Source organism: Bison bison, unplaced genomic scaffold, assembly GCF_000754665.1.
Source record: "Bison bison bison isolate TAMUID 2011002044 unplaced genomic scaffold, Bison_UMD1.0 scf7180017864162, whole genome shotgun sequence".
NCBI classification, from domain to species: domain Eukaryota; kingdom Metazoa; phylum Chordata; class Mammalia; order Artiodactyla; family Bovidae; genus Bison; species Bison bison.
This window is the reverse complement of record NW_011494734.1, coordinates 1125824-1140702: the sequence shown is the minus strand read 5'-3', so window position 1 is coordinate 1140702 and position 14879 is coordinate 1125824. Positions and strand designations below refer to the sequence as shown.

Genomic DNA, 14879 nt, shown 5'->3' with positions numbered 1-14879 from the left:
TGATGTACTCTGCATATAAGCTAAATAAGCAGGGTGACAATATACAGCCTTGACGTACTCCTTTTCCTACTTGGAATCAGTCCGTTGTTCCATCCTAGATTATATCTAAAGTGACTATAAAGCCTAGTTTGCCTGGGAGAGTCACAGTTTGTACCTGCTGCCCTGAGTTCAGTTCAGTTGCTCAGTCATGTCCAACTCTTTATGACCCCATAAACCGCAGCATGCCAGGCCTCCCTGTCCATCACCAACTCCTGGAGTCCACCTAAACCCATGTCCATTGAGTCGGTGATGCCATCAAGCCATCTCATCCTCTGTCGTCCCCTTATCCTCCTGCCCTCAATCCTTCCCAGCATCAGAGTCTTTTCAAATGAGTCAGTTCTTCCCATCAGGTGGCCAAAGTATTGGAGTTTCAGCCTCAGTATCAGTCCTTCCAAAGAACACCCAGGACTGATCTCCTTTAGGATGGACTGGTTGGATCTCCTTGCTGTCCAAGGGACTCTCAAGAGTCTTCTCCAACACCACAGTTCAAAGGCATCAATTCTGTGGCACTCAGCTTTCTTTATAGTCCAACTCTCACATCCATACATGACTACTGGAAAAACCGTAGCCTTGACTAGAAGACCTTTGTTGACAAAGTAATGTCTCTGCTTTTTAATATGCTATCTAGGTTGGTCATAACTTTTCTTCCAAGGAGTAAGCGTCTTTTAATTTCATGGCTGCAATCACCATCTGCAGTGATTTTAGAGCCCAGAAAAATAAAGTCTGACACTGTTTCCACTGTTTCCCCATCTATTTGCCATGAAGTGATGGGACCGGATGCCATGATCTTAGTTTTCTGAATGTTGAGCTTTAAGCCAACTTTTTCACTCTCCTCTTTCATTTTCATCAAGAGAGTCTTTAGTTCTTCTTCACTTTTTACCATAAGGGTGGTGTCATCTGCATATCTGAGGTTATTGATATTTCTCCCAGCAGTCTTGATTCCAGATTGTGCTTCCTCCAGCCTAGCGTTTCTCTTGATGTACTCTGCATATAAGCTAAATAAGCAGGGTGACAATATACAACCTTGACATACTCCTTTTCCTATTTGGAACCAGTCTGTTGTTCCATGTCCAGTTCTAATTTTTGCTTCCTGACCTGCATACAGATTTCTCAAGAGGCAAATCAGGTGGTCTGGTATTCCCATCTCTTTCAGTATTTTCCACAGTTTATTGTGATCCACACAGTCAGAAGCTTTGGCATAGTCAATAAAGTAGAAATTGATGTTTTTCTGGAACTCTCCTGCTTTTTTGATGATCCAGTGGGTGTTGGCAATTTGATCTCTGGTTCCTCTGCCTTTTCTAAATCCAGCTTGAACATCTGGAAGTTCACGGTTCACGTATTGCTGAAGTCTGGGTTGGAGAATTTTGAGCATTACTTTACTAGCATGTGAGATGAGTGCAATTGTGCGGCAGTTTGAGCATTCTTTGACATTGCTTTTCTTTAGGATTGGAATGAAAACTGACCTTTTCCAGTCCTGTAGCCACTGCTGAGTTTTCCAAATTTGCTGACATATTGAGTGCAGCACTTTCACAGCGTCATATTTTAGGATTTGAAACAGTTTGACTGGAATTCCATCATCTCCACTAGCTTTGTTCGTAGATGCCCTGAAGCCTGTGTTTAAATGTACCTCTTTTCCCTTTCAAAGTTGTCCGGTTAGGATAATAGGTATATGGTTACTTTGCTTCTGGAAAGAATGCAGTGGCACAGAAAATGGAGAATAAACCCAAGAGAATGGTTTGAATCCCTCTCTAGTAGTGTTGTTATTATTGTTCAGTCACTACATCGTGTCTACTCTACGATCCTGTGGACTTCAGCACACCAGGCTTCCCTGTCTTTCACCATCTCCTGGAGTTTGCTCAAACTCATATCCATTGAGTCTGTGGTGCCATCCAACCATCTCATTCTCTGTCGTCCCCTTCTCCTCTTGCCTTCAATCTTTCTCAGCATCAGGGTCTTTTACAGTGAGTTGGCTCTTTGCATCTGGTGGCCAAAGTATTGGAGCTTCAGCTTCAGCATCAGTCCTTCCAATGAATGTTCAGGGTTGATTTCCTTTAGGATTGACTGATTTGACCTCCTTGCAGTCCAAGGGACTCTCAAGAGTCTTCTCCAGCATCACAGTTCGAAAGCCCCCCCTTGATACATCCTATTTTCCTCATTTGTCAACTTCAGAATAGTACATTTGCTTGCCCTTCCTCCTAGTCATTTTGAGGGGCGATATTTCTTGGATGTGAATACACTTTGTAGAGAGAACACAAATTAGGGATTGTTCCTGTCCTTAAACCCAACATCAGTTTATGCTTTGAATGGACTCTGTCTTGGAAGAAAATTAGCTTCAGAATCTAGATGGTGTCAGCTCTTTCTTGTCTTCCTGGAGAATGGATAGACCTGGTAGCCTGCATCTGCCAGGGAGGTAACTAGTTTCAGGACTTACATTTCCCCTTAACTCCATCAGAGAAGAGAACATGACCCTTAAAAGTAAAACCATAAGCCCTTCCTTTGCCTTCATATGCATTAATGTGAAAATTCTCCAATAAAGATTCAACTTACCCTATTATATAGGAATAGAACTCTTTTAAAAGTTTGAAAAGACATCATAACTCATGAGAAGTGAGTGTGCCTCAGCTTGAGTGTGTCACCCTATGGATGGATACATGGATATAGTGAGTGTTCCCGGGGGAACAGTCACTTACAAGATAAGAATGGGGTGAGTGCCACAAGCAGAAGTACTTTTTTGCATAATAATGTAGAATTTTATTTTTTCAAAGTGAAAATGCTTTTTTCTTATTATAAAACTGATACATTTTAAAAACCACCAACCATTTTAGGAAATAAAAATAAATATTTCCATGTAAAACTTTCCATCTTTTTCCCATGTCTATGTGTTTATATATGTGTTATACATGTGTACCTCTTTGCATATATTTTATATTTAAAAAAATAAAAATGGAATCCTATTGTAGGCATTGTCTTGAAATCTTTTTTTTCTGTCTGCAATTATTGTGGACATATTTCAGTAAGTATAGATCTACATCATCATTTTTATAGCTTCCCAGAAATTCCTGCTGGACTTCCGTCTATGGGGTCGCACAGAGTCGGACACAACTGAAGCGACTTAGCAGCAGCAGCAGCAGAAATTCCACTGAATAGATGTGCCAGTAGTTTATGTGACCAGTGCCTGATTGCTTGTTATCTAGGTTTCTTTAGGGACACAGTATCTACCCGCTCTGCTATAGTTATTTAAAATCAATTTAAGATATCTTCACACACATACACATGCACATCACTTCAAAATTTCACTAGGAGACAACTCATAAGCCTGTTAGATTAGCATCTTTGATTTAGGTGGGAAGACTCCTGAGAGTTGAAGTGTAGTCCAGGAGGAGCTGTAAATTACAGGGCAAAGGGCATATCAGAGTGGAGATCAAAATACTGCACTGTTGTTACAAACTGCCTGAAGTAGAGTCAGTTACTCTAGGGAATACTTCTCATACACTGGAGCCCAGAGCTGGTCATTCCCGAAGCTATATTACTGCTGGGAGCCTTTGTCATTTAATAGCCCTTGAAGCCCAGTGATCAGACTATTCCTTTCAAAGGAGAAACACTCATGTTCACATGTGGGTGAACAAATCCAGTAACACCTCAGTGTCATGAGCCTTGCCGCTGGGCAAGACTTCTGGGAGCCCCACCAGGAACTCTAGCACATAAGAATACCTCACCCCATGAGCCATCCATGGGGCACCCCTCAGGCTTTCATGGAGCAACACTTTACACTCCGTTTACACAAGCAAGCTGGATGGTCTGATTTCCAGGTTTGGCAAATTAGAACTCTGTGAGTTGGACTGTGGAGGCAGGCCCTGACTGAGTATAAGTGACACCAGATGCAGGAGGAAAGTAAAAGCCAGGGACTTCCCTGGTGGTCCAGTGGATTAAGAATCCACCTGCCAGTGCAGGGGACTCGGGTTCCATTTGTAGTCGGGGAACTAAGATTCCCATATGTCGTGGCAATGGGAGAAACCCACATGCCAGCACTAGAGAAGCCCCCTAACACCACAACTAGAGAAAAGCCCTTGCACCACAATGAAGACCCAGTGCAGCCAAAAAGAAAGTAAAAGGCTGCAAGTGGGGACGCTGAAGCCCTTTTTGTGTAGGACAGAAGGCCTGTGTACTTTCTCTGTTTGTATGCCACAGGTGCCTCTTGTGATGGTGGGGGTGATCACTTTAGCCATCCCTGACCAACATTTGAAACCATGGCATAGAAGAGAAGAGAAAATATTCAAGTGGTTTTTACTTAGTAAAGATAAATCTTACAACCTTTGAAGTTTTTGTGCATACCAGGTTGTTGCCATGTAAAATTCATTTCTTGAGATGGATCAGGGTCAAAAAGTCTGAAAGGTGTGGTAGGCCCTGATATCACCATTTTGTAGCAAAGTATAGAAATGAATGCCCTTAACAGTGACCTTGAGTTATATAAAAAAAAAAAGATCAAATAATGTTCAAAGTATATACCATTTAAGAGAACAGAGTACAAGAGAATGAAGACCTTTGGAAAGATTCCTATTACAAAGTAGCTACAATTTTTTGAAGATTTAGTATTTTTAATCTTAAGTGGAAAGCCTTTCTACCTTCTCTCTAACTTGAACCATAATATAACTTTAAAAAATACCAAATTTGACTTGGTGGGGGGTGGGGAAGAAACCTAAAAAAACAATAATGAAATATTGTACTTTTAAAAAAATTAATTAATGGAAACAAAATTAATTGAACACCAAATTTCATACATACTTAACAAAAAGATATTCACCTTCAGGTATATCTCATAAGGTATTCGTCTATCTGTGGTTCACATTAAGTGGAACTTCATTCATTTAAAACCTGTATTAAAAGGCATAGCAAGACTTCCATACTCTGGCAGGACATTGGCTTCCAAAGATAAGCGAGACTCTGAACAAGTCCTCAAGGAATGTGAAGTCTAGTAGTCCAGACTGCAGTCAACCCACATTGGCTGACCTTCAGTATAAAGTCGTTTTTCAAATTATGGTGTAGTGTCAGCCAAGGCTGGTTGAAACTGACTATCTTCTGAAGAATCTAGGGTCTGTGGTCCCGTATGTGCAAACCTGTCTCTGCAGCTCTGGTCATGAGTTCACATTACCAAGGGTTATGCCAAAAGCCAGGTCCAGGTACGACCAGGCAGGCTGGCCCAGTCCCTGTGAACCCAGGTAACAGGGCAAAAGGGAAGAGTGTCCAGCTGAGCCTCAGGTCCTGACCTGGAAGTCTGCAGGGCAGCATCAGGGAGTAAAGTCAGGCCTGCATCCAACAGCAGCCGCAAGTTACTGCTGTGTAACTTTGCTTCTCTGTTTCTCCTGAGAGCTCAGGCCTCTGTCTTTTCTTGACTGCTCTCCACATATGCAGCTTCATAGGTGGTGCTAGTAGTCAAGAACTTGCCTGCCAGTGCAGGAGATATAAGGGATGTGCATTAGATCCCTGGGTCAGGAAGATCCCCTGGAGAAGGACATGGGAACCCACTCCAGTATTCTTGCCTGGAGAATCCCCATGGACAGAGAAACCTGGTAGGCTATACAGTCCACAGGGTCACAAAGAGTTGGACATGACTAAAGCAACTTAGCAACCTAGCCACATATGCAGGCCGTATTTTTAAGACCTTACTTGGTCCTGCGCACGTTCCTTCTGTGCGTATGTACTCTGATGCAGTGCCCTCAGTGGAGGGGTCTGAAAGCCCAGAGCGTGGGCAGCAGACCTCAGCTTTGTCTCCTTCACCGCTGTCCTGCTCCAAACTGGATGTACTGTCCTTATCAGCCCTCCCCAAATCACCATATCTGCAAGCAGAGCACTGTTTGTCTGGTCTATGATAGAACTGCCTTTGTTAAGCACACCAGTAACAGCCACAACAAACTAATGCTAACAATTCTGCATCCCTCTATTAGCCTACTTTTGCTAATTTTACTGATTTAGTGGCCATGCCCCTCAGATTTTCAGGAGTTCTACTTTTTAATAGCCTATCCTGTCTTCCCAATGCTTGTCAAACCCTGTGTCCTACTTTTTGGTTTAAAAAAAAAAAATGGTCTCTGTGCTCAGAGGAGTCACAAGGTTCATGGAAATATTCTCCTCACTTTGTGTCATGTAAGCCAGTGAATTTTCCTGCTGAGACTGTTCTGATTTACCCAGGCCCCATATAATTTTCAGGCAGCATGGATGCAAATGTCCTGTGGTTACCAAAACAACCTCAAATAAACTGGTGGGAGGTGCCACCTGTGCATCGCATCTAGCCATAGAGCTTCTCCCACCAACAGCAGCACGCGGATTTGATGAGAGTTCACAATGTTGACTGCCTTAGTGATATTCAACATGAAGTCCACCATAGCACCCAGCTTCCCTGCTGGTTGCATTTTCAGAGAGAAAGAAGGGGGAGAGGTAGATTCACAAAGTGGCAGTAAAATGTTCTAGGACTTTCTAATCATCCCTCCTGACCTCTCCCCCTCTGCAGTCAATTTTCAGCATCTCTGTTCATGGCCCTGAATGCTTAAATTCATCCCCATTCACTCCTACAAATCCTGTGGCAAACTCATTACTGTAACTTCTCAAATAAAATGCCCCAAACCTACAATGAACCCACTCACATGTATCACAGGATAGTAATGTCACCCCCTATCAAGCTGGGAGTGTGTCCACTTGGCACGGACAAGGGATATGACAGTGGGATCCTTCATTTGGTCCTTTATTTCCATCAGCCTCTGTAACAAAATAACGCAGCAAAAGCGTAACCTTGATACACATGTTGGAGAAGAGATTCAGGCAGATCCCTTCTGCATGCGAGACAGCACACCTTGGAGATGCAGGCGGCATCATGTACAGCTTGGCAGGCCTGCTGGGGCATCCGCTCTGGCGGCTGCTTAGACTGGGATTAGGTAAGGAGCCAGGGGTTAGCAACTGGGTGTGCTAATGAAATCAAAGGAGGACGGGGTGCAGACTGGGTGGAGGTGGTGGCTTTGCATTGAAATAGTAGCTCTGGAATGCAGACTTCCAGAGCTCTCCCCACAGTGTGGAGAGGAAGCCTCCCTGTTAGAGAGTTGCAATCTAAGAACTGAGAAACCGTGAGGATGGGAGTTTGAGAAAATCAGGAAAGATGATGTGCTTTTTTAATAAGACAGCTTTACTGGCCTTTTCAGTTCTATCATTCTGTGTTCTGGAACGTGGTAGAGGCAAGCAAGGAGGACTGGGTTAGCAGTTAGGAGACCTGATGTTGTTGATGATTTGCAGTGTGGCCTTGGACATGATTTGTAGCCTCTCCAGAAATCTCAGTTTACTTGTCTGTGAAAATGAAAATAATTGCAGATAATAAAGTACCATACCAGCACAGCCACGGTTCATGGGGCTGAGACCGAGCTTTCTCTGAGCCTCCGTTTTCCTGCTTGTTAAATGGGGATAATCATACTGGCCCTGTAATTGTAGTGAGTGATGAAGAGGACAAGTAAACCTTGGAGTTCTGAGTGAGAGGCCAATCTCACAATTCTGGGGTCGCTTTAAGAAGTCAGTTGTCAATCCGGGGCCGGATGCTGTAGTGAGCCTCATGTTGCCCCACCAGACCCTTCTCTCCAGGGAGCCCCTTCCCTCCTCTCCTCCCCTCCCCTCCCCCAACCTCTTCCTCCCCTTGGCCTTCCTTTGTCTGGGAGGCTCCAAGCTGCCTATGCTGTTGTCTAGATCCATCAGGCAACTGCTGTGTTTCAGATCCTGGTGAAATACGTCTGTGTAGTTTTAAGAAAATGTGGGTTCCTTTGGGAGGAAGGGGTTAGCCGTTACGTGGGTGTGCATACCCTCCACCACTGCACTGGAGATCCCTGGAACCAGAGGAACGACATTTACTCTCCAGAATCAACATGAACCTGGCCTGTGGTTAAAATAGTTTTTATAAACAACCTGTTTCTACCTACTCATTAGTTTTCACTAAACCTCTGGAGTGGGAAAGGGGCAACATTTTATTCTTCAATTCAGAGGCAGATGAGAGAGAGAAGAAGAAGAAGGTGGAGCAGAGGTTAGATTTGAATCCATTCAGCAATTGCAAAATTCTCATTCTTACATTTGCATCCCAATAACCTTGGAATTCACTTTTCTCAAATCCTCAGATAATTCTAAAATTTGATCTGGTCAATTGTGTTGGTGTAAAAATGAGATAGGGCTTAATGCATTCTGGGAAAGAAATGAAAAACTTTGTTAAATATGTGATTTAAGCATTCCTTTTTATTTTATCTTGCCAAATGAAAATACTTTATCCACTGTCACCTGTAAGAGAATCTAGATCCCAGACTGGATGAGGGAGGAAGGTTGGCCCCAGCAACCCTGATCTCAAAGAGAAAAGGGAAGCCTTTCTCGGGACCAGGTGAGAAGCAGCCCGGGGATGCAGTCCCTCCATTCACTTCTTACGTGCTCAGTCCCTTGCTTCCTCTGTGGCTCGGCGGCCTTGCTGCACGAAGCAGGGAACTTGGAAGTCCCATTCCGTGTCTCAAGACTTCCGCTCAGCACACCCCTTTTTTCTCCTTCGGGATTTGCCAGCGTCCAAATTCCAGTGCTTGTAATCGTCACCCCAGATGTGTACCAGGGCCTCAGTATTTGCAGAATCTCTATGTCAAGCTTTAAGTTAAAGATGCTTCAAGGAAGCACCCAGTTCCTTCTGCTAATAACCGCAGTTTGTCATGTGACACCTGCCCCTCCTCCCCATTCTCTCTGAAAACCCCCCACCCACCCCACCTTTGAACTGTCCTTTATCTGCCAAACATCTCCATTTCCTTCAAGGTGGTAATCTTCTGCTTTTGTTATTTAAGTTCGGTTGTCTTCTTAATTGTTACCCGATTGGTCTGGGGCTTGCATAAACAGTTAACGAAAACACGGCGCACGAGGCAGCCGTTTCGCTTTCTGGGCTTGTTGTTCTTGGCACTGGGTCAGTTCTATGAACTTCTGGTGTCCAACTGGTAGGACCTGAAACTCTGTGTTTAACAAGTGCCTGTAGTCAAAACAGTTGGCGTGTGCAAGCTCGGATAGCTGGTACTGACTGCAGCTGGCCAGCCGTTGGGTCCTGGGCCGTGCGGAACACTGGACCCCCAACCACAGTGCTCTGTTTGGGGGCCAGGCTTTTGTTATTTAGTTTGGGAGGAGGAGGTCTTCTTCTTTTTTTTTTTCTTTTTCTTTTCTGTGATGACATCTGCTAATATGGATCGCTTCAGGTTCCAAAAGTACAACGTGTTTACAGTCGTCATAGAATCAGATTAAGTTGGCAGCCCGAGTCTCGCTGTAAGTGGTTTTAGTTTACATTTCTTCTTCTAGCAGGATGTTTTGCATAAATTTTGCTGATCCTGGGTTATTTATAGACTTTTTTGGAAAAAAAAAAAGAAAAAATGGGGATGCCTGAGAGTTTTCTGTTCTAACTGTGGAAAGTGAAATCCGTTTCTGCAGCTAGAGAAACGGCCGGGCGGGCGTGCGCAGCAGAAGGTTATTTTAGCTCTTGAAAATTAATTTCTCCGAGAGGTCACTTGATAACATTCCGGAGCGTCCTCTCCAGCTGCCGACATCAGATTCCCTGATAATTGTCTTAGGATGTGTTGTTTTCTTTTGGTTGGTCACAAATGGAGTAAAATGAAAGTAATGATGCCATTTCCTCTGGGACGCTCTGGGAGAGTGGATGCAGTGATTGGGTATTGTTTCAAACGTCCGAAATAGGTTCCTGGTGGTTGTTTTGTCCAACCCTGGGGAGCAGTGCAGCCGGCCCAGAGCGGGCGGTGGGACTGGGGGAGGAGCTGAGGAAGTCAGGGGCTGGAAAGTGAGTTTCCAGTTTGTCCTCACTGAAATGACAGTAATACTCCGGGGTTTATAGTAAAAAAATAATAATAATAATAATATTGAACGGCAAGACGGCATGTCAGCTACTGCATGATCTATTTGATTTTCTGGCCCCAGTGGCGGCGTCTTTGGGGACCACGTGCGTGTTTGAATGAGAACTAAAGCCAAACATGTTCGAAATCACTAGGCAGCATTAGCACTCTATGAAGGGGCTTCCCATAATATTTACTAGAGCAGTTGGCTAAAAATTGCTCTGCTTTCCCCACCGCGTGGCTGTGTAATTAAATCAGCCCCTGAGAGCGTGCCTTGAGCACCTCCCATCTTGGTGTGTGTGCTCCCAGAATTTGCATGGCTAAGTAGCATGTTCATCAGCGTAGTAAGTGTGAAGTCCCCGTCTAATGGTCCAGGAGAACGTGGCAAATGAGACACTTCATTGTGCCTCTGGTTAAATATTTTAAACCAAACAAATTGAAAGGGAGGGAGAAAACATCACCTGGGCCTTGTGAAAGGCCTTCTGAGTAGGAAGTCTGTCCTGATCCAAGTACACGGGTCCCTCTCAGACAGGTCCAAATCTCCCACTGCTCCCCACCCCCAGCATCACCAACTTACACATGAAATGAAAATGGACGGTTGAAATGGAAATTTCCAAGGTAGTAACTGTGACATAGGCCGAAACGTGACGTGATTCTCACTGCCCAGTGCTGCCATCAGTGGATTTCTTTTTCTCCTCCATGTCTCTCTCATCTGTGTGAAGAGCTGACTCGTTGGAAAAGACCCCAATGCTGGGAAAGATTGAAGGCAAAAGGAGAAGCGGGCAGTGGAGGATGAGATGGTTAGATAGCATCGCTAACTCAATGGACATAAATCCAAGCAAACTGTGGAGAGAGTGGAGATCAGGAAAGCCTGGAGTGCTGCGGTCCATGGGGTCACAACGAGTCAGACGTGACTTAAGAGACTGAATAACAACAACAGTAATATACAAGCAAGGTTGTTTGTATTGTGTGTTGTTTTTTGGTCTGCTCTAACCTGGCAGAGAATGAGGATGAGGTTTGCTTTTCGTCTTCTACGGTTTAGAGCATGCCCTGTACTTTCTCATAATAGTCTCACTGAGCTGGAGAGGGACAGGTCAGGCCCTTTGGTCCCAGTATAAAGATGTGGTCTTAGCCTGGACGGTGAAGCTGGGGAGCCAGAGCTCCAGCCCGCACATATCTTTCTTTCATCTGCCTTCTCATTCATTGCCCCATCCAAACTGGGTGAACTGGCTGCAACGCAGAGATTAAGAAACTTTTTGTTCTGATTTGATTCCAGTCTGCCTTTATGGATGGGACCCTGTTATACTCCCGATTTCTTCGTCCTGTCTGTCAGGCTGGGGTGGGATTGGAGACCCACCTTTGAAGGCCTTAGGTTGGAGGTGTCTCAGATTGTGTGCTTCTCAGCCTACAGTGATTATGGGTGCCCCCTCCCTACTGTATAGATAATCTCATAGCCTGAGTGAATGAAGAACCTTGAAGGGAACCCACAGGCGTTTGTGTTGGAGAGGTTGGGAGTGAATACTGAGAAGTTTCCCAGCCATCCTCCTCGCCCTTTGGCTTTTGCATATGAATTGGCCAAACCCTCACATCCCACCAACCTTGGGAAAAGGAAGATGCTTTACAGCAGTTCAGCTGTTCTGTGCTGGAAGACCTGCCTCCTGGCAGCCTGAGTGCATCTGTAGGTTTTTCGTTGGCCTAACTGGCAGCTTTCTGCCAGTGGGAATGGTATCTTGGAGAGATTTATAGTAGTAATAATCATAATATGCTTCTTTTATGTTTGCATAGCCTGACTCAACTTTTAAACCTCTTTTACATGCCTCGTCTCATTGACTCCTCCCTATAGCCTTGAAGGGCAGATATTTTTAACCTCAGAACACAGAGGTTCTGGAAGGAGGGAGCCAGTATTCAGACTCCAGCTTTTGGACGCCAGTGCTCCTTGTATTGGTTTCAGCTGCGTAATGTGTATAGTTGGTTGCCACCAACCAACTATATAGGTTGCCAAAAAGGAGGGCAGTCTGGGAATTGGAAAACCAGGTTTTCTCCTTTTATTGTATTTCTTGTCAGTTATAAAGGCATATTTGATTACTCACTGTGTGAAGCTCTGATAAGAGTTTTATACTTAGTCTTTCAACTGCTGATAGCAGGAGGGCTGTTTTTAGCCCCATTTGTTAGTCATCTGTGGGATCTGTACCAATGAAGATGAAGATGTGTGGACCAGGTGACATACCTGCCCTGAATGGCAGGTGGATCAGCAGAGTCACACCTCTAGAGTGCTGTCCACAGGTTGCTGTCACCCCAACGGATATATTATGTTGCGCACTTGGCCCCGTCCTCCTCTTCCATGTTATAAATGAGGATTTAGAAGAAGAATAGTCTTAGTGGCAGGATTATCCAATTTTTCAAGATAGGAGAGATTTAGGAGGAAGAACAATTACATTAATGAGTAGAGTCCAGAAAGATCTCCAGAGGTCAGAGCAGCGGACTGAATCCAACAAGATGACATTTTTAAAGGACACCTGTGGATAAGCAGCTTGGCAGTGAAGAGTGTGAAATAAGACTTAAGGGTGATGTGGCTGTTAGAAATAAAAAATATAGCTTGAGTGCCTGGTGGACTTAACAGGAGAACAATATCCACAACAGACAGATGGGAGCTGCCCACCTATAATGGTCTCCCTTCTGAGTGTCACAGTTTAGGAAGGCCGTGGGAGCCAAAGAGGACCCAGAGATCAGGAGAAGAGTGAAAATGACCTTTTGAGAGGAATGATTTTAGAAGATGTCTGAGAGTATTTAGCCTGGAGAAGGATATTTCAGGGAACAAAGCATTTGGCAAAGTGTCCATGGGAGGGAAACTGGACCAGTTCAGGGTGACCTCCATGGGGCAGAAATGGAATTAACATTCAGGCAGAAGGGAGACTGTCCAGTGGTGGTGCTGCTTGGCCTGGGAGAGCCCAGGGCCTGTGCTGGAGAAGCCAGGCTGGGCAGCCCCATGGCTGCCACTCCAAGGAGGTGATGCCAGCCCTGGAAGGGGCCAGCAGAGGTAGCAGAGAATGTTTACCTGTGGGGTTTCTTCTTGCTCTGGAGGTTAGGGGTGGGGGAGTCTGTGACTATGTCCCAATGTCAAAGTCTAAGACCCGAGTCCCTTTGGTGGAAATGACGGCTATATCAGGGATGAGGGGCCTGGCAGAGGGGAGCTGTGCCTCAGCCTTCCACCTGTAAATAGAAGGGCAGCCATCGTGCCTGGTAGGGGAAGAGGGGACTGGGTATTGCTTAAGACAAATCAACACTTCTTTGTGGACCTGAATTGTCTGTCTTGAAGTGAGTACCTATCTGCTATCCTACTGGCCCCCTTAGTTATCTTAAGTTAAAAATTACTTCCTTTAAGTGATTCCAAGAAGAGTTTTAAAGGTAACTCTCAGTGATTCTGAAACTGGTTGTTCTGTGTGTGGATTGTCTTGGCCCTTACTTTCAGCAGAGCTTTGGGTTTTTTGGTTTTGAGGTGAAATCCATATAACATGAAGTAACCAATTTAAAGTGAACAGTTTGGTGGCATTGAGTACATGTACAGTGTTGTGCAACCACCACTTCTATCTGGTTCCAAATGTTTCATCACTCCAGAATAAAACCGCATACCCATTCAGCAGTTATTCTACTCCCTAGCCCCCTGCCTCAGTCCCTGGCAACCTCCAGTCTGCTTTCTGTCTCTGTGGATTTGCCTATTCCAGACATTTCCTATAAATAGCATGTATATCATACATGACCTCTGTACCTGGCTTCTTTCATTTGCATAGGGTTTTCTGGGTTCATTCATATGGTAGCATGTATCAGTACTTCATTTCTTTTTATGGTTGAATAACAGTGAGAGACTTTATTTTGGGGGGCTCCAAAATCACTGCAGATGATGACTGCAGCCATGAAAGATGCTTGCTCCTTGGAAGAAAAGTTATGACCAATCTAGACAGAATATTGAAAAGCAGAGATATTACTCTGCCAATAAAGGTCCGTCTAATCAAAACTATGGTTTTTCCAGTAGTTGTGTATGGATGTGAGAGTTGGACTATAAAGAAAGCTGGGCACTGAAGAATTGATGCTTTTGAACTGTGGTGTTGGAAAAGACTCTTGAGAGTCCCTTGGACACCAAGGAGATCCAACCAGTCCATCCTAAAGGAAATCAGTCCTGAATGTTCATTGGAAGGACTGATGCTGAAGCTGAAACTCCAATACTTTGGCCACCTGATGGGAAGAACTGACTCATTTGAAAAGACCCTGATACTGGGAAAGATTGAAGGCGGGAGGAGAAGGGGACAACAGAGGATGAGATGGCTGGATGGCATCACTGGCTCAATAGACATGAGTCTGAATAAGCTCCAGGAGTTGGTGATGGACAGGGAAGCCTGGCGTGCTGCAGTCCATGGGGTCGTAAAGAGTCAGACACGACTGAGCAACTGAACTGAACTGATTATGTATATACTGCAATTTATTTATTCATCCATTGATGGACATTAGCTCTTGCTAATAGTGCTGCAGTGAGCCTTCATATACAGGAATTTGTTTGAGTACCTGGTTTCATTTCTTCTGGGTCTGTACTCTAGGAGAAGAATTCCTGAATCGTGTGGTGATTCCATGTTCAACTTTTCGAGGAACCACCACACTGTTTTCCATAGAGGCTGTACCATTTCACATTCCCACAGATGGTGCCCAGAGGTTCCAATTTCTCCACATCCTCACCAAGCCTTGTTATTTTCCATTTGGGGGTTTTTTGGTTGTTGTTTTTATATACATAGTCGTTCTAGTATGTGTGAAGTGGTATCTCATATGATTTTGATTTGCATTTCCCTGGTGAACAGAAATGCTGAGCAATTTACGAATACTTGTTGTTCATTTGTTTATCTTCTTTGGAAAAATGTGTGTTCAGATCCCTTGCCCATTTTTAAATTTGGCTGAGCCTGCTTGTTTATATATATA

At 44.5% G+C, this 14879-nt stretch overlaps 1 protein-coding gene across 5 annotated transcripts in view; it reads left to right on the top strand.

Annotated features, from left to right (window-relative positions):
* Positions 1-14879, top strand: part of ATXN7L1 (ataxin 7-like 1) — a 257762-nt gene that overhangs the window by 179208 nt on the left and 63675 nt on the right. The window contains exon 1 of one of the 5 annotated variants that reach the window (XM_010841450.1): positions 8068-8844. The exons of 3 other annotated variants lie outside the window; for them this stretch is intronic. The gene's annotated coding sequence lies outside the window, so the exon portion shown is untranslated. One more of the 5 variants, XM_010841448.1, reaches the window with a different exon arrangement.